Source organism: Gopherus flavomarginatus, chromosome 3, assembly GCF_025201925.1.
Source record: "Gopherus flavomarginatus isolate rGopFla2 chromosome 3, rGopFla2.mat.asm, whole genome shotgun sequence".
In the NCBI taxonomy this organism is placed as follows: domain Eukaryota; kingdom Metazoa; phylum Chordata; order Testudines; family Testudinidae; genus Gopherus; species Gopherus flavomarginatus.
The window spans coordinates 279,169,903-279,188,945 of record NC_066619.1 but is presented as its reverse complement, the minus strand read 5'-3'; positions in this window follow the sequence as shown (position 1 = coordinate 279,188,945).

Genomic DNA, 19,043 nt, shown 5'->3' with positions numbered 1-19,043 from the left:
GGGTTTGCCAGGGCTGAGCCCCGGCACCTCTAGGTTTTGGTAGTTCATAACCCCGGCACCTCTGGGTTTGCTGCACCAGTTATGAATGTAAAAAAATGTCTTGATCCCCACCACCTAACTGCTTGAGCCCCGGCACCTCTTTCATTACTAATTAAACACTAGGCAGGGACCCCAATACTGCAACACTCAAAAGTTCAAACCCATGAGATGTGTTTTATTTTTGTCTAAGGTTATCATTTGTTTTTGGTTTTTCTTCTGAGATTTTTGAACGCCCAGCTTCTCATGTCCCTTTTATGTGGGTCTATGTGTGAGATAGCTATGGGGTTGCCAGTGTTCCCAAGTTTTTAGAGTAAGGTCCCATTGGCCCCTCCTGCAGGAGCTCTCATGGGCTGCTAGATGGTGCAGAGCCTCCACCTTCTCCACCATAATCTAATTATTCTCCCACCCTTCAGCCCAGTAATTAATTATGAGCCCCTCATCAATTCTTGACCCTCAGCCCTAGATCTGCTCCTCCTGTTTTTCCAGAGGCTTCCCCTCCCAGCACTCTCAGGTCTGGAGGATTAACCATGGTGGGTCCTCCTCTGCCCCCTTCCAGGCCTGAGATAGGGGATGCAGCTCCAAGAGGTTCTTCACACTCTCTCCCCATCCCTGGCCTGGTGTTGCAGGGATGCAGTGGGGAGGAGCACACAACAGATTGACCCACTGTTCACAAGGGGTAGGAGAAGATCTTCCCTGAGCTGCTGGGGTCTTTCTGTTCCCCACCATCCCTCCTATGAAAATGGGTAGGGGAAAGAGAAGCCAACACCAAAAAATCCTCTTAGCTCTGGAGTGGAGTACTGCCTGCCTCCTTCAGTAGCCCTGATTGGTTACTTTTCCTCAAGAGGTGGGGATGTGGGGAAGGCAGCCAATCATTGCACTGGGCATGGCTGGACCTTCTCCATCATCACCAGAGTGGCTTCAGCTGTGGCCAAAATTGCCTTCCTCCAGAGGAAATTGAGAGTTGACAATGCTCGGACACATTGTCAAGTGTAGATGCAGGGTTGCCCTATGCTGCCACCCTTGCCATCCAGGGGAAGAGGGGATTGATTCCTGTCAATGAAGGCTGGAAGCTGAGCCCAAGAAAAGGCTGTTGAAGAAGAGGACAGACCCCGAGAAGAAGGGCTGAGCTCAGTAGGAGTCGGATGGAGGATTGGGTTTGTTTCCTTTTGGGTTCTAGTTGTCTGTGAAAGGGGTGGACTTTCACAACTTACTTGGAAAGCAAAATCAGCTCAGAGCTGGTGGTCGACTATTTGAGAGAGGGAAATTAAGGCAGTGGATGGTCCAAATGCCAGACTGGGTAAGTTCCTGGTCCATTGGATGAATATTCTTGTTCACTAAGAGTGAGGCTGCCGCGTGTAGTCTCCTACCTTTCCCCCACCACAGCAATAGGGTTTACATAAGCCAGACCTTAAAGTACAGCCCAACCTGTAGAGTTTTGTCTTGATTTCCTTGATGATGACAATTAACCTGATTGTTGTGACTTCCATTTCTGTTTGCTCTGGTTGTCATCACAACCAACAAAGCCTGGGGGAGACAGGACCCTCTGGAGAGAACTTTGCCCAGCACTCTCAACAATGGCTATCGATCTGAAAGGAAGGGGCTCCAATTAGATTATTCTAGTCGTGTCTGAGGTTTGTATTGGCATCATTGAAAGCCAGACAGATCCATTTGGCAGAACTTCAGGAAGCACCTGCAGTCTGGGTTAGGTGTTTTGCTGTTTGTGTTTATGTAATATGGATACCTGCTCCCTTCCTCTCTCTGTGTTTAATTAAGTGATCTTCTGGAAGCCACAGGCTAATAACTGGAGTAGTATTATATTTATGTCACTCAGCCTTTACCACAACGCACAGAGAAACAAAGGACCCAATTCTCTTCTCACTTACGGACAGATCCAAAGCCCATTGAAGTCAGTGGAAATTCGTGTAAATTGGAAGTAACTGCATAACAAGCCAATGGAATTACATAGGTAAAAAGACAATGACCTGGATTCTGCTACCCTTGTGTTGAATAAATACTTTACTCTTGGAGTAGTCCCATTAAAATCAATGGAGTTAAAGGCTACTGAAGGCGTAAAAGTGGCAGAATCGAGCTCTGTGTAAGTTAGAGGTGAATTGGGACCAAACAGATATGTGATTAAAAGAACACAGTATAAACCAGGAATGCACATTAGTTTATTCCCTACAAATTTCAAACCAGATGGGGTCCCAAAAGACATTCATCTGCTGCCTTCCTGGTCAATGCAGTATTAGATAATGACCCATAATATTGAGACGCCTGGCTTGCTTTCTTCTGACTCTTCCCAGGACCTGTATTACATTTCTCACAGCACAAAGCCCTGATTATTTTGTTTTAGCTCACTGGATCATTAATGTTGATTTTCAATAAGTCTTGGAACACTGGGGAAGTTCCAGAAATCTGGAAGAAAGCTAATATTGTGCCAATCTTTAAAAAGGGCAAATGGGATGACCTGGGGAATTATCGGCCTGTCAGTCTCACTTCAATCCTGGACAAGATAATGCTGTGGCTCATATGGGACTTGATTAATCAAGTATTAAAAGGAGGCTAATGTAATTAATGCCAATCAATGTGGGTTTATAGAAAATAGTTCCTGTCATATTAACTTGATTTTTTTTTATGCGATTACAAGTTTGGTTGATAAAGGTAATAGGGTGGATGCAATAGACTTAGACTTCTGTAAAGTGGTTGACTTGGTACCATGCAACAATTTGGATTAAAAAGCTAGAAAGATATAAAATCAACATGGCCCATGTTAAATGGATTAAAAGCTGCCCAACAAATAGGTTCCAAAATGTAATTGTAAACAGGGGAACATCACTGAATGGGTGTGTTTCTAGTGGGGTCTCACAGGGATTGGTTCTTGGCCCTATGTTATTTAACATTTTTATGACTGACCTGGAAGAAAACAAAAAAATTATCACTGACAAAATTTGCAGATGACCCAAAAATTGGGGGAGTGGTAAATAACGAAGAGGATAGGACACCAATATAGTGATCACTTGGGATGCTGGACACAAGCAAACAGTAAGCATTTTAATATGGCTAAATGTATACACCTAGGAACAAAGAATGCAGGCCATACTTAGAGGATGGGAGACTATCCAGGGAAGCAGTGACTCTAAAAAAGATATGGGGGTTGTGGTGGACAATCAGCTGAACATAAGCTCCTAGTGCAACACTGTGGCCAAAAGGGCTAATGAGATCCTGGGATGCGTATACAGAGGGCTCTCAAGTAGGTGTAGAGAGGTTATTTTACCTCTGCATTTGGCACCTTTGCGACCACTGCTAGAATATCGTGTCCAGTTCTGGTGTCCACAACTGATAAATTGTTGCAGGTTCAGAGAAGAATCACAAGCATGATTAAAGGATTAGTAAACATGTTTTACAGTGATAGGCTCAAAGAGTTCAATCTCTTTAGTTTAACAAAGAGAAGATTAAGGGATGACTTGATTCAGTCTATAAGTACCTACACGGGGAAAAAATTAATAATGGGCTCTTCAACCTAGCCGAGAAAGGTATAACATGATCCAATGGCTGGAAGTTGAAGCTAGACAAATACAGGCTGGAAATAAGGGGTACATTTTTAACAGTGAGAGAGTAATTAACCATTGGAACAATTTACCAAGGGGCACGGTGCATCTTTCCATCACTACATCTGTCCCTCTCTACTCAGACCCTATGCCACCAGCACTCCCAGCTATCTCCGTGACACCACTGATTTCCTAAGGAAACTACAATGACCTTCCAGAAAACACCATCCTAGCCACCATGGATGTAGAGGCTCTCTACACAAACATCCCACACACAGATTGAATACAAGCTGTCAGGAACAGTATCCCTGATGATCCCACAGCACAACTGGCTGCTGAGCTCTGTGCCTTTATCCTCACACACAACTATTTCAAATTTGATGACAATATATATCTCCAGATCAGTGGCACTGCTATGGGCACCCGCATGGCCCGACAATATGCCAACATTTTTATGGCTGACCTGGAACAACGCTTCCTCAGCTCTCATCCACTCATGCCCCTTCTCTACCTACGCTACACTGATGACATCTTCATCATCTGTACCCATGGGAAGGAGACTCTGGAAAAATTCCACCACGATTTCAACAACTTCCACCCCACCATCAACAGCCTGGACCAATCTACACGGGAGGTCCACTTCCTTGACACCACGGTGCAAATAAGTGATGGTCACATTAACATCACCCTATACCAAAAACCTATTGACTGCTATGCCTACCTTCATGCCTCCAGCTTCCATCCCGGACACACCACACGATCCATTGTCCACAGCCAAGCACTGAGATACAACTGCATCTGCTCTAACCCCTCAGACAGAGACCAACACCTACAAAATCTCCACCAAGCATTCTCAAAACTACAATACTCACACGAGAAAATAAGGAAACAGATCAACAGAGCCAGACGTGTACCCAGAAGCCTCCTACTGCAAGACAAACCCAAGAAAGAAACCAACAGGACTCCACTGGCCATCACATACAGCCCCCAGCTAAAACCCCTCCAACGCATCATCAGGGATCTACAACCCATCCTGGACAATGATCCCACACTTTCACAGGCCTTGGGTGGCAGGCCAGTCCTTGCCCACAGGCAACCTGCCAACCTGAAACATATTCTCACCAGTAACTGTACACCGCACCATAGTAACTCTAGCTCAGGAACCAATCCATGCAACAAACCTCAATGCCAACTCTGCCCACATATCTACACCAGCGACACCATCACAGGACCTAACCAGATCAGCCACACCATCACTGGTTCATTCACCTGCACATCCACCAATGTAATATACACCATCATATGCCAGCAATGCCCCTCTGCTATGTACATCGGCCAAACTGGACAGTCTCTACGGAAAAGGATAAATGGACACAAATCAGACATTAGGAATGGCAATATATAAAAACCTGTAGGAGAGCACTTCAGCCTCCCTGGCCACACAATAGCAGACCTTAAGGCAGCCATCCTGCAGCAAAAAAACTTCAGGACCAGACTTCAAAGAGAAACTGCTGAGCTTCAGTTCATCTGCAAATTTGACACCATCAGCTCAGCATTAAACAAAGACTGTGAATGGCTTGCAAACTACAAAACCAGTTTCTCCTCCCTTGGTTTTCACACCTCAACTACTAGAAGAGGGCCTCATCCTCCCTGATTGAACTAACCTTGTTATCTCCAGCCTGCTTCTTGCTTGCATATATATACCTGTCCCTGGAAATTTCTACTACATGCATCCGACGAAGTGGGTATTCACCCATGAAAGCTCATGCTCCAAAACTTCTGTTAGTCTATAAGGTGCCACAGGACTCTTTGCTGCTTTTACAGATCCAGAATAGCACGGCCACCCCTCTGATACTTTCCATCACTGACCATTTTTAAATCAGGAGTGGATGTTTTTCTAAAAGATATTCTCTAGAAATTTTTCTGGGGAAGGTCTCTGGCCTGTGATACACAGCAGGTCAGACTAGCTGATGGCACGGATCCCTTCTGGCCTTGGCATCTCTGAACAACACAAAAGGGTTCTGCATGGTCTTTGATAGTCATAGTATTCTGATTTGTAGCACTCAGAGGGGATTGTTCATTATACAGGAGTGTTTGAAGCTTTTTGATGACACCTAGTATTTACACACTATCTTCTTAGGTGTAGATCTCAGTGCTTCATAGAGGAGGGCAGGTATCACTAGCCGCACTTAAGTGATAGGGAAACTGACACACATAGTGAAGTACTTGTCAAGGGTCACCCAGTAAGTCAATGGCAGAGCTGTAAACAGAACTCAGGTCTCCTGAACCCAGTACCTGTCCACTGGGCCACACTTGCCTTTCAACTATTATCTTCTTGTCAGGATCCAAGTATTGAACGCAATCCCACCGGCAGCATCCTTAGCTGCTTCACTACAGCAGTGTACTGAACCACTGCTCCAGATCAACAGCCTAACTGCTAAAGGCCTGCAGGCTCACAGCCGCCACACTCCAGGCCCCTGATTGGATGGACAGGCAACACTCTCACCGGGTACTTGGACTATATAAAGGCCCCAACAGGAAAAGGAAACTGAGCAACAGGCCATTGCTGGCTGGTTGCTTGCTGCCTAGACCACATTGCGTGACTCTACCTTGTTGCTCTGTTGCTTTGCCCAATCTCCCTCCTAACCTGACCCCTTGTATTGGATTTTCTGGCTAGTGATCCCTGTATGAACTCTGACCATTGCCCCAGGCTGCCCCGATACAGGTTGACCTGCCAGCTATCCACGCACACTTGACTACTGCTCTAGACTGCCCCTTAGCCTGCTTCAGCAACCGGGCATCAGTGGTGGCTCAATGTATTTTGCTGCCCCAAGCACGGTAGTCAGGCGGCTTTCAGTGGAACGCCTGCGGGAGGTCTGCCGGTAATGCGGATTCGGCGGCTTGCCTGCGGGAGGTCCGCCCGTCGTACCCGCTGCCGAATTGCCACTGAAGCCGCAGGACCCGCGGACCTCCCACAGATGTGCCGCCGATGGCAGCCTGACTGCCGCCCTGACTGTGATCGGCACGCTGCCCGCCGTGGCTTGCTGCCCCAGGCATGCACTTGGTGCACTGGTGTCTGGAGCTGCCCCTGCTGGGCATTACATTTCCACAGTCATCCCAATGTTGACTATCTTAGTAGACAAGAACTAAACTACACATAAATGGCTAAAGGCAATCCTGCCCTGTCAGGGTTCATAAATGTGGGGGCAACTTGCATTGCTATTGTCTGTGCTATATTTGCTGTGCTGCTCAATAGAGGATTTTCTGGGCTGTCAATCTGGCCGCAGTTGTCATCACTAAGGCCGGTCTTCAGAAGGACTTGGCTCCCTTAACTGGGGCTAGTTTATCAGAATTGCTCAATACGTTGTTTGTTGAGCACTCTTGGAAAATATGGCCACTTGGTGTAGATGCCTGAAGTGGAGCTGACCTCTCTTAAAACTGAATTAATCTTTCCCCTTACTGACATTTGCCTTTGATCTCAGATAGATGGTAATGCTATGAAGAGATAATGTTCCTAGATTAGTCCGTTGTCATTATAGGACGATGGTTTTCTAAGCTAGATCCCTTTAACTTCCAACCCACATTAATCAGAAAAGTTTCCCTACATTGAAGGTTGATAGAAATATGACACAATATTGCAGTGCATTAATAATGCTGTACACGTCTTCCCATGTAATAACATAGCACCGTTTCACTTGAGGATCTGGAAATGCTGTTCCAAGGCTAAATAGATCGGCATTATATAAACACCACAGATAGAAAATGAATTAAATCTGAGAGACACAGGGATCCTTTTGCTTGTCACTGAAATGATGTTGCTTTTGAGATAGTACTCAAATTTGGAATAAGAAGGGAAGAGCAATACCATAGCACGGCAGGCTGGATTTTAAGGAGACAGAGTGTAATTCTCTGATTTGGAATCTAGCCGGGATAGCAGAGATAATACTGTTCCTCTTACTGCTGCTTAGCTTATCAGAACAGGCCCTGGTATGACCTTGTGTCTGTGCAAGGAGTCTGTCCCTGCAGAGGCTCTGTGATCCAGGCTAAAAGGAGAAGGCACATAGTGTGTGAATCCAGTAATGTAGTGTGAACCCCTCCATAGCTGCTGGGCCCTGCTCTTAATGTACCATCTGGCCATATGAATGGTAGCTGTATAAGAACTAAGTATTATTATCTGGATGTACTTGGCATGTGCAATGAACTAGCAAACTTTCCAGGATGCTGCCAAAGTTCGGGAGTTGGAGGAGGAGTGAAAGGGTTAATAGGGACGTTGAAACCACTCTCGCTCCTGTGGAAGGTGACTGTGCATCTTCAGTGAGAAGCAATCCTTCTAGACACCCAGGTAGGATGCCCCTAGAGTCAGAAGCGGGGTTTGCACACTGTACAACTAGTAGGCTGTACCCAAGGGCTAGAAAGGCATTTCCACCATCCATAGCATCCCTGTCCTCTGCTCCTTTGTTCCTTCACTCTCCTCTCACCTCTGTTCAGTCACTTCTTGACCTTTGCTACCTTAGTCATGTGCATTGTAGCCAGCTTGTGTGATGCAGAAGTGGAACTGGTTCCATGGGAACACACAGTCCAGATTTTCAACCCCCCCGCCCCAAGTTTGACATTGATCAAAGTGCCTGGCTTGTGGTCAAAAGCATGGAGATTTCTGACTGGAAGCCATCCAAAAATGAACCGGGTCTGGGCTCAATTCACCATCTGACCCCAGGTTCAAGTCACAAGTGTCTCAGCCTCAGCAAGCTCTTCTGACAACTTGGCCTGCATTCAGGGTTTGTAGTGAAAGCCCGCCCCAGCGAGTTTCACCTGGTTTGGGATTAGGTTAGGAAAGTGGCAAGCACTCTAATTGTAGCTATTAGTTATAGCCACCAAGGTCAGACCTTTATTCAGTTTTGTTATCAAATACTGTAATTAAAAGAATGTATTGCTTTTTTACTCTTCCTTAACCTATCTGCTGTTGCCTCACTTTCTTGATATTTGGGACAAAATTAAGCTCTTGTCTATTCCATGTACATAAGGAATGACTATTCTCATTCAGACCAGTGGTCCAGCTATCATAGAAACCTTTCTCTGGCAGGTGACCGGTGCCAGCTGCTTCCAACGAAAGTGCAAGAACCCTGGTCATGGAAAACTATGAAATAACTTATCCAGAGGGTACATTTCTCCTTAGCCTCCATCAGTTAGTGGCTGGCTCATATCCTGAAGCATGAGGATTTATATCCCTTGTAACCCTATCACCTCCTACTTAACATATCTCTGGATGTTCTCATTATACATATTACACAGAGAAATCCTTTCAACAAATGTTAAGGTTGCAAAATCAAGCACTCTGAAGTTAGGAAATGCCAGAAAAAGGTGCCCATGCAACCTGAATTCACCTCTTTTGTGGGTATGCATTATAATAGGCTTTAATTACATGGTCACATGCTATTTTTTTCTACAGGACCACTGGCTCTATTTACTTATTTACTGCACACTATTCAAACCCTGCTCTAAAGATAGAAATATTAATTTCCTTATGGGTTTTCTATGGTGCTCATTGCTAATCATTATGATGCATCCAGATACTGTAATGAATTTATTTTCACAACATCCCTGTGAAATGATGGGAAGCTGAGGCACAGGGAGACTCAAGTAAAAAAAATATACCCGATTTTGGGTGCCCAATTTGAGATGCCTAGGGCCCGATTTTTCAGAGTACTTAGTGTTCTATAGCACTCTGGACGTTCAAAGCTCAGCTCCCATTGACTTTGGGTACAGCTGTGAGTGCTCAGCCCTTCTGCAAAGCAGACCCAGAGTCTGAAGTGGGGCACCCAGAAAATGAGGAACTCACATTTAGTGACCACTTGTGAAAAGTGTGGTTTTAACAACCTGCCTGGTATCACACAGAAACTCTGTGGCAGACACAGGGCTAGAATCCAGGGCACCATTCAACTGTCTTACCCATGAGATCAATCTTTCTCTTCCTGCAGCCCCCTGCCTCATTAGCTGTACATCTTCCAGCTTCTGCAGTAAATGAAGCAGGGGTGCTACAGACAACAGCATCCTTCAGAGCACAACCCTGTTTCATCCCCAGCGCAAGTGTGGAAAAAATAGTAGGTGACCATATAATTAAAGACCATATCATAATGCATACACACAAGGCAGCTAAAATAAGGTTGCATAGTCAACCTTCATTCTGAAATGTCCTAACACTTGAGTGCTTGACTTTACAACCTTAAGGTTCTTTTAACACAGGTTTTTATTTTTTGGTGCCTGTAGTATCCTAGGTTTTCAAAAAAGCAAACAGAACACACAGAAGTCCCATCATGTGGAATTATACTGACCCCTACATGGGTCACTAGCAGACTTGCAACCTTTAGTTCCACCACACAGCCACTTGAGCTAAGAGAGTAACTCAGAGCAGTAACAATATTACCTAGCAAAAACAACGAGGAGTCCTTAAAAACAATGAGGAGTCCGGTGGCACCTTAAAGACTAACAGATTTATTTGGGCATAAGCTTTTGTGGGGAAAACAACTCGCTTCTTCAGATGCAACTCTCTGAAATGATAGCTAGGTCTTCTATAGCTCTTTCCATCAAATCTCCTCCTCTGTGTGGACCAGGCACTAGAGGGCGATGAGACATACACACTGGATTTCATAGCTAATTGCTGACATAGAGGAACCTAAAGACTGGAATCTTGGGTTCAGTTCCAGCTTCTGGAAGGGTGTGTGTTCTATCTAAAGGATATAGACCTGTCTGCCCCCCCTAAAGCCTGCCCTTGTGCTAGTTCTGTCTCCCTACCCTCCCAATTCTGATGTTGTTTCCCAGTCTCTCTCGCTTTGGGCTCCTCATCCAAGTAATTGCAGGAAATCGATGTTAAAACAAAGGGAGCTCTCTTTTAATCTTCTCTAAGGAATAAAGCATTTCTCTGTATTCTGAAGCCAGCAGGAATTGGAATTTATTAGTTTATATGGTTCTGAGCACGTTGTCAGTTTAAAAAAAAAGCTTACAGAAATATGCGACTGCAGTTCTGGGGGAAGGAAATTAATTCAGCTGAATTGGCACCTTTCCGTCTATTATTTCACCTCAGGATAGCTTTTAATTGCATCTTAACATGACACCAATGTTTTTTGGCAATAAGCTTTCCTGATGGGCTGTTGCTAAGGTGTCCGTCATGCTGTAAGGTTGCTGGGAGCTGTGGTACACCTTAAAATGAGAAGACTTGGAGAGAGATTGTTTGAAAAATCTACAGACAGGAAAACACCATAAATATTTAGCAAGAATGCAGCCTGTTAAATGTAAATACAGGGTTCAAAAAAGAATTTGATAAGTTCATGGAGGATAAGTCTGTTCTTCAAGTAGTCGGATGGGATTGGAGGAAAGCAGCACTCTCCTTACATTCTACTTTGCTGCAGGCTGTGCAGCCTGGCTCTTTATAAGGGCTGCCAGATACTGGAAAGGTGGTTTTCTCTCATCAGCAAAAGAAAAGAGCAGGCCAATCCAATGAGATTATTGGAGTTGTGTGGCCGTGTAATTACATTACTCATGATCTGTCATGATAGAGGATGACTCACCCTTCACTCTCCTAGTTCATATTGCACCAGTATCCCACTCATTTCAGTCAGTGCACATGTCGGCTCTTTAATAGTTCCTTTTTCTTTGAATCTCTCCAGGAAAATCATTCCCAAAGATTAGAAGTTGCTCGTCTTCCCTTTTTCAGGGTATTGAACCAGTACCCCAGCAAGGAGCTGGACGGCACAGAGTTGATACTTATGTGATGCAACTTTAGCATAGTGACCACCGTGCATATGGGGCCTGATCCAACTTCCTCTCAAGTCAATGGGAGTTTTTCTATTGACTTCGCTGGAGGTTGCACCAGGCCCTATATTACTGCTTATTAGTGGTTGGCCTGCCAAAGGAGGAAAATTCTACCAGCAGTGATAGCTGGAAGGCTCCTTTCAGCTTCGATGGAGAAGTGTTCTAACACCATGGGAATGGGAAGCATATATGTTCCTAGATAGGCTTTGCTTTTAGAGCCAGAGGTGTCTGGTTTCATCCCTAGTGTGGCTGAGCTGTGGTCGTGTAGCAAAAAAGCTCAGCGTGCACAACTGGGGCCAGCTTTTGAAGTGAATTCTGCTTTCTTTTAGGCACCACCACAAGTGGCTAGAGTTTCCAAGCAGCTCAGCATGTTTGGTGCAGAGCCGTTTAGCAGATCTGGCCCTAGTTCTGGATCCTGAGCGTTTGGCAATCTGATGCTAGGGGTGATAACAGATTTGTTGTGAGGCCCTGACACTGTCAGAAAAGATCCCCTGGCACTCTTCAGAAGAGTGGAGGTGTTCGCTGCAATGTCCTGGTCAGTCCCCAAGTGGGTAGCTGCATTCTCTCTCGGCATGTTTCCCAAGCTGTTTCAGGTGAAGTTGTTCTTCCCTTCACTTTCCATTAACTCGTGTCATGTTGCTGGCATCCAAAGATGATTGCTTTCTATCCTGCATGTTGCAGGGTGGCTGAAGTGGTGCTTGTATAATGCAGTGTTCATGAGTTAATACCGCAGCCCAGTAAACCTTTGTTATCTGAGGTGTTTTTGGTGGGTCCTACTCCAGGTATAAGAAATAGTGCAGATATCACAGTAAAGTCAAATTATGTGGAGGTGTAAATAGTAATATTGTTGTTTTACGCTCTTACACAGGTAGTGCTTCTTAAAGTGCTTTAGGAGCTTTGAGAATTAGAAATGCTATTTAAATGTTGGGTGATAACAATTATTAACTTTAATAGATCACTAAAGATGTGCATGGGTTTTCCAGGCAAATAAAAGTTACCAGTCCCAACGAGCGTACGTCCTAAATCAGATGTAACACAGCAACGGAAGATGGTAAATGGGGAATATTGAGTGGGGCAGGCTTAAAACAGTGAAAACCATAAGACTGAAATGTGCGCTTCATATTGGAGCCTCTCTTTTTCAGTTAGTACTTGGGAACAGAGTCTGGAAAGATGGCAGGGGCTGAAGTCAGCAATGGAAAGATCACTGAAGAAAGTGAGTTTGGGGGAAGGATTTGAAGTTGCACGGCGCACCAAGTCAGGAAATGTGGTCCAGCCATCGGGGGAGCATGCTGAGAGTGAGACCAAGGGAGCCTCAAGCTGAGCCTACTTGACACAATGTGGTGAGTGGCTGGGACTCAAGGGGCAGAGTCTAGAGGAGGAGAAGTTGGAAAGTGACATGGAAGGACTCTTGAAACCAGTGCAGGGACACCACATTCAACATGGCTGGTGAGGAGGCTGGTTCTAATGGCAGCATGGCAGCCAGATTTGAGGGATGCAGGGTCAGTGTTGGGGGAAGCTGCAAGAGTTAAGGCTATGGATAACCAGCGGATGGGTCAAAGTTTTGGCAGTGACGAAAAGCCAGATTTTGAAGGTACCATGTTATGGCAGAAGAATGGGCAGGATACAGCAACAGCCTTCACTGCTAATCATAAAAAAGCCAGGTAAAGGTGATTCAGATGCTGCCTGGATTTGATTCCTTTGTGCTTCCGATTCTCCGAGTGGAGCAGCTTCACTTTGATATTTTTATCTTTCTCTGCTTCGTGTCTTCCTTTGAGGCCAAATTCAATAAAATATCTGGCACCTCCCAAACCCACTTTGCACAAGCCTGGACAGATCAGTTTGTAAATGGATGTGGAAGCAAAGACACTTATTAAAAATAACAGTTCAGTAGCTGGTGGGACTCGTAAACGCCTAAACTGACGTGTTCTGATGCATCCCAGTCCAAGCAAATGAGCCAGTAAATGGCTTAGAGCAGGTGCTGGCCACGCCACCTGTACTGTATTTTTAAAACCAAACTGTGAAGCTTCCCATGGGAGAGGGGATCTTGTGCTGAAAGGGAACCTAAAGGCCAGGGGTTTCTCTGATGAGACGGAAACCTCATCTATGTCTCCAGGATGCCTGCCAGGGTAATTTTTACAGTAAGGACAAAAGTGGTAAGAGCTCTTTGCTTCTAGGTCTGAGCAACCTCTTCCTGCCGATCCCCAAATTGCCTGGCTTGGTGCCTTCCAAAGCAGCGTCCTTCTCCTAAGAGGTTAGCCCTCTGCTCTTCCCTTTCTGAGGATCGGCTGCCCACCTTCCCCCGCTCATCCCTAAGGGAAGCTTTTCCTGCAGGAGAAACTCTTGTGTTGAGATGTGGTGATGTTTTCCAAGCTGGAAATAATGGATGAGCTAGTAAAACTGTCCTGTACCCACTGCCTGAAGGAGGTGGGAGTTCCCTGGCAAACTCAGAATGGGTGGTAACTTCCTACTTTCTCCTATGGCTGGTTCAGGGCTCCTGCCCGCTCTTATAGGATGAGCTCCATGAACATGAAAAGGCAGCTGGCACACCCTCTGCTCCAGGGATGGGCTTCCAGGACTCAAACTCTTTGCCAGCTGCTTTTTTGTGCACCTGGCTCCTTCTCCTCCCTGCTCTTCTGGGATGAGCCCCAGGAGTATGAAACATCTGTCAGCAGCTTTCTCATGCAGCCACCGTTTTGCTCCTGCCTGTCCTAGGGCTAGGCTTCCTGAACAAGTTTTTGGCCAGCTGTTATGTGGTTTTCCCTCTTCACATGCCCACGTGCTAGGGGTGGGAGTGGGGCTCCAGGGGTCAGAGGGTCCAAACTTTGATTCCATGAGACTAGACTTGTCTACAGGCATCAGTTCATCTGCAAGGGACAAGGAGCAAGCTAGCTTGTCAGCTGGAGCTGGGGCTTCAGGTCTGAACTTGGCTCTGGGATGAGTCAAGGCTCTGGTTACTGGAAGAGAGAGGCGGACAGCGGGGAGATGTCATGCTTGATCTCTTGTCACGTAGAAGGAACTGGACAGAGGGTGGCAGATGTGGACAGGAGGTTGGGATTCTTGCGTCAGAGAGGAGGGTTGGCCGGCTGGGAGGCAGACCGACACCAGTCATTGCCCTTCTCTCCAGTGGTCTGGGTGTGGGATCCTGGAGCTCAGGATTTCATTCATCTCCTCGCAGAGGAAGGGGTTTGGTAGGTGGGAGGGGGATGTTTCATTTCCTTTTCTTTCATCACGCTGTGGGCAGGGGACAAGAGTAGAGACCCTTCTCTCGCCACGGTGCTCTGATGTTCTACCAACACAACCCTCTGTACTAATCCCCAAGCCTCCAAGGCTGCCTGCTACTGGACACTGCATCCCACAGAGTTTATTGGGCCAGGGCTCAGCATCGTCCCCATTCTGCTTCCACAGTCCCGCACCTCCTCAAGTCCCACATCTCTTTCAATGTCTGGATTTTCCATCTGCTTATTGTTTGCAGAGACCCACGGCTCATTACCTTCTTTCCCGTGCATTAATGCAGAACCCTGCTGGCCGCCAGCAGATTTCCCACATTGATTTCACATCCCTCCCTGCTGTATCATCCTTTAGTGTGGAATGTTGCGGCTTGAGAGATGACTGTCCAGCCCTTCCTCTGTCACCATGTCCTCTCCCCTACACTGAGAGGGGCTTCACCTTCTGTCTGGTGCTGGGTGGCACCTGCCCTCTGATCAGCTGGGTGAGCAGCACGTGGACACAGGTCAATCATAAGACACAGAATTTTATAGTGCCTTACAGGCTGATGCACTCTACCTCCCTGTAAGCAATGCAGACTCACCCCTGTGGTGCCTCCTGCTGGTCTGTTCCAGGAATTAGTTCATTCCAGCTCCAGAGCACCCTCTGCAGGCCAGTGATCCACCTTACCTGTGGCCCCATGTCCCTCCCAGGACCCCAGTGCCCCATTTACCTGGGGTGCTGCCCCCTGGCAGTAACTCCTTTCAGCCTCAGGGTCTCCATCTCCCAGGGGAACCACCACCCTCTATCCCACCTCGCCTCAGTATATGGCTTCTGCCAGTCATCGTCTAGCCCCACACCCTGGGGCAGACTGCAGTATCAGCCTCCTCATCACTGGCAAGGTTGGGTTTGGACCTGCTGCCTTGGCCTACCCCTGGGCTGCCCCCTGCAACCCCTGGTCCCTGTTGGCCTTATGCTAGGCTGCAGCCTGGGGCTTTCTAGGCTGGAGCTACCCAGCTCGTCTGCCTTTCCCCAGCCCTGCTCCACTCAGGTACCCTGTCTCTCGCTCCCTCAGCCAAGCCCTTCTCCCTCTACAGGCAGAGGGAGACTGACTGACTGTCTCTGACTTCTCTGCCTTCATAGGGCCAGCTGAGTCTGTTTGGGGTGTGGCCCCAGCTGCAGCCACTTCCTCCAATCAGCTCAGCCTAAAAGCTGCTTTCTCCAGCCACATCCCCCTCCCAGGGCTGTTTCTTACTGAGGCTGCAGTTTGAACCCGTGAAGTCTAGGTATTTAAAACCTGATGCTTGGGTCACTAGACCACCCCCTTTAGAGTCTCTCTGCCCTTAGCTATCCAGTAGCAAAAATACAGACCTATTTTATAGTGGGGGTCTGGTCAGTTATGCACTGATCCTGCCAGAGAAAGCGACATCAAAATCCCATGCGCTTTTGTTGGGTGTCCCAAGTATGCCATGGAAGGATTGGGTGCTTCATGCCATTCTCCACACTACCAGTAGTAATCGGGGCCCTCAATCTGTGCCATGTGTGCACACCCACATACCTTGTACAAAGGCTGGTGTTCAGGGAATCCCATAGGCTTAGCACTAGCAGAGGGACCAATCAGTGCTTGATACTAGACAATAGGATTAGCCTTCCATTAGCACTGGGAAGATTATATGCATTCAGGCATGCTCTGCTCCTGTAATGGTCTCGTGCTTAACATTTCTCAGGAATTGTGTTCAGGTACAAACACAACTGGAATATGAAGAGTGTGTCCAGCTAGGCATCTCTGTCATGACTCAGGACCTCACGTAATCCAACTAAATGACTAACGGCTTGTGATTTGGTTCTGTAACGTGTTTAGATCAATAGGGTTTTATGTTATCCTTCCCTACAATACAAGAACAAGAGAGAACTCTGTGAAATTACAAGACAACGCAGTTGGACAGCAGATACCTTTTACAATGTAGTTAAACTATGAAACAGGTTGCCACGTATTGTCGAGGCAAATGGCTTGGCAGATATCATAAATGCCTAATATTTTGATTCGTAGATTCCAGCTCAAGGAGACATCCTTGCTTCAGCACTGATAGAGCGATTGTGCTAAATATAGAGTGGAGCTGTGGTGCCATGAGCTGCAGGATGGGCTAGCCATCCCAAATACGTGCCTACTGTCCATTTTCCAGAGCTCACTGGAAGCTATAGCAGTAGCAGTGGGATGATTTTTAAGCACCATACATGTCAATATAATTCAATAACATTAAAGGGTTGACATTAAAGCTATAAATCTAATAATTGAAGCCAACATTTACCCTACTTGTGCCTCACTAAATGCAGGTGTCTGAGCTAAATGCATGATTCTTCATGCCTACTCACTGTATATAATCTTGTCACAAAAGAAGGCATGTTTGTGCAGGTATTAAGACTTGGGTAGTTTATTCTGCTTTCCTAAATTCCCCTTGCAGTTTCCACTGGATACAGGATACTTCTTCACTTCCTATTGTAACTGTTTAGAGTTGTTTGCATTGTTCAACAGCTGCCACACTGTCTCAGAGGTGGCTGCATTTCAATAGTGGATGAAATGGGTTGCTAGTTCAACCCAGACCAGGAAGTGGCTGTGTCACTGCCTGGCTGTAACCCTGGGTTCTTCTATGCTGTGAAGCTGTGTCTCAGAGCCATGATACCAACAGCCTGCTCACAGCGCAATGGCCTCTCACCAGTCTGGTTACTCCATTCAGGGTGACCCCAGCAACCCCGAGTTTCCTCCAAACCATCTCCCTGGTAGTGTCCAGTCCCTCTCCATGGACCCTCACAAACCATTACACATTTCTTGCTCCTTTGACAGCACCAGCCTGGTAGTTTGGCTGAGGATTTCACACTTCAGTTTGAAATACTGCACCGGGATGGTTGGCTAATAAAACCAGCGTAAGCTGATAACCAAAAACAGACAATTTAGGTGATACCAAGTAGGAAGAACTGGGGTAGAAATGGTCACAAACAAGCAAAAGTAAAAATATGCTTCAAAGACTAAAACCTAGCAACCCCCTAGAGTTTTTTGTGCAAAGCACTTTTCTCACCCCTGTCATTCTTCCATCATGGTGGCCAGTTCTTAGCCAGGATCCAGCACATGCAGCTCAAAGCGCTGGATTTCTTTGTCTCCTCAGATGAAGGATGCCAAAAAGGTTTTTCTTTCTGCTTATATTTTCCAAAGTTCAATGAGCTTGCTTCAGGAGGCAGGGAGGTTTCCTGGAGTGGCCCCTTCTATCTCCTGGTGAGGGTATTAAGTGGCCACCCACCACTCCAGTTTGCCTGATGGCTTTGTCTACCTTGTATGTCAATGTAATTTTGTTGTCTCTCCTTGCTCAATTTACATTGGAGACACATGCTTGCAGGAGGAGCCACATTCCTTTATCTAGGACGGGTGACTTAAGCCCTGCCTGCCAACCCCTTTTTAAGAACATATTTCCAGCACATATGATTTTCCATATATCACCCGTACACACATCATGCAATAATATTAATACCAGCTGGCAGCCATTTTGCATGTGATAGCTTACATGGCACATTTTAGAGACAGATTATGACAACAGTGAGGTGGGGTACACTGAGCTGGCCAGGCCAGCTGAGGATCACTGCTACCAACTTGGGATCCCGTTGCCTTCTGGCAGCGGAGAGCTCTTAGTGTCACAACTGCACACTAGCTGACTCCTTCCCCTCCTAGAATCATAGAATCATAAAAGATTAGGGTTGGAAGAGACCTCAAGAGGTCATTTAGTCCAACCCCCTGCTCAAAGCAGGACCAATCCCCAACTAAATCATCCCAGCCAGGGCTTTGTCAAGCCTGACCTTAAAAACCTCTAAGGAAGGAGATTCCACCACCTCCCTAGGGAAACCATTCCAGTGCTTCACCACCCTCCTAGTGAAATAGTGTTTCCTAATAACCAACCTAGACCTCCCCCACTGCAACTTGAGACCATTGCTTCTTGTTCTGTCATCTGCCACCACTGAGAACAGCCTATATCTATCCTCTTTGGAACCCTCCAACAGGTAGCTGAAGGCTGCTATCAAATCCCCCCTCACTCTTCTCTTCTGCAGACTAAACAAGGCCAGTTCCCTCAGTCTGTCTTCGTAAGTCATGTGCCCCAGGCGCCTGATCATTTTTGTTGCCTTCTGCTGGGCTCTCTCCAATTTGTCCACATCCTTTCTGTAGTCGCAGGACCAAAACTGGACACAATACTCCAAATCTGGCCTCACCAGTGTTGAATAGAGGGGAATAATCGCTTCCCTCAATCTGCTGGCAGTGCTCCTACTAATGCAGCCCAATATGTTGTTAGTCTTCTTGGCAACAAGGGCACACTGTTGACTCATATCCAGATTTTCATCCACTGTAATCCCGATGTCCTTTTCTGCAGAACTGCTGCCTAGCCATTTGGTCCCTAGTCTGTAGCA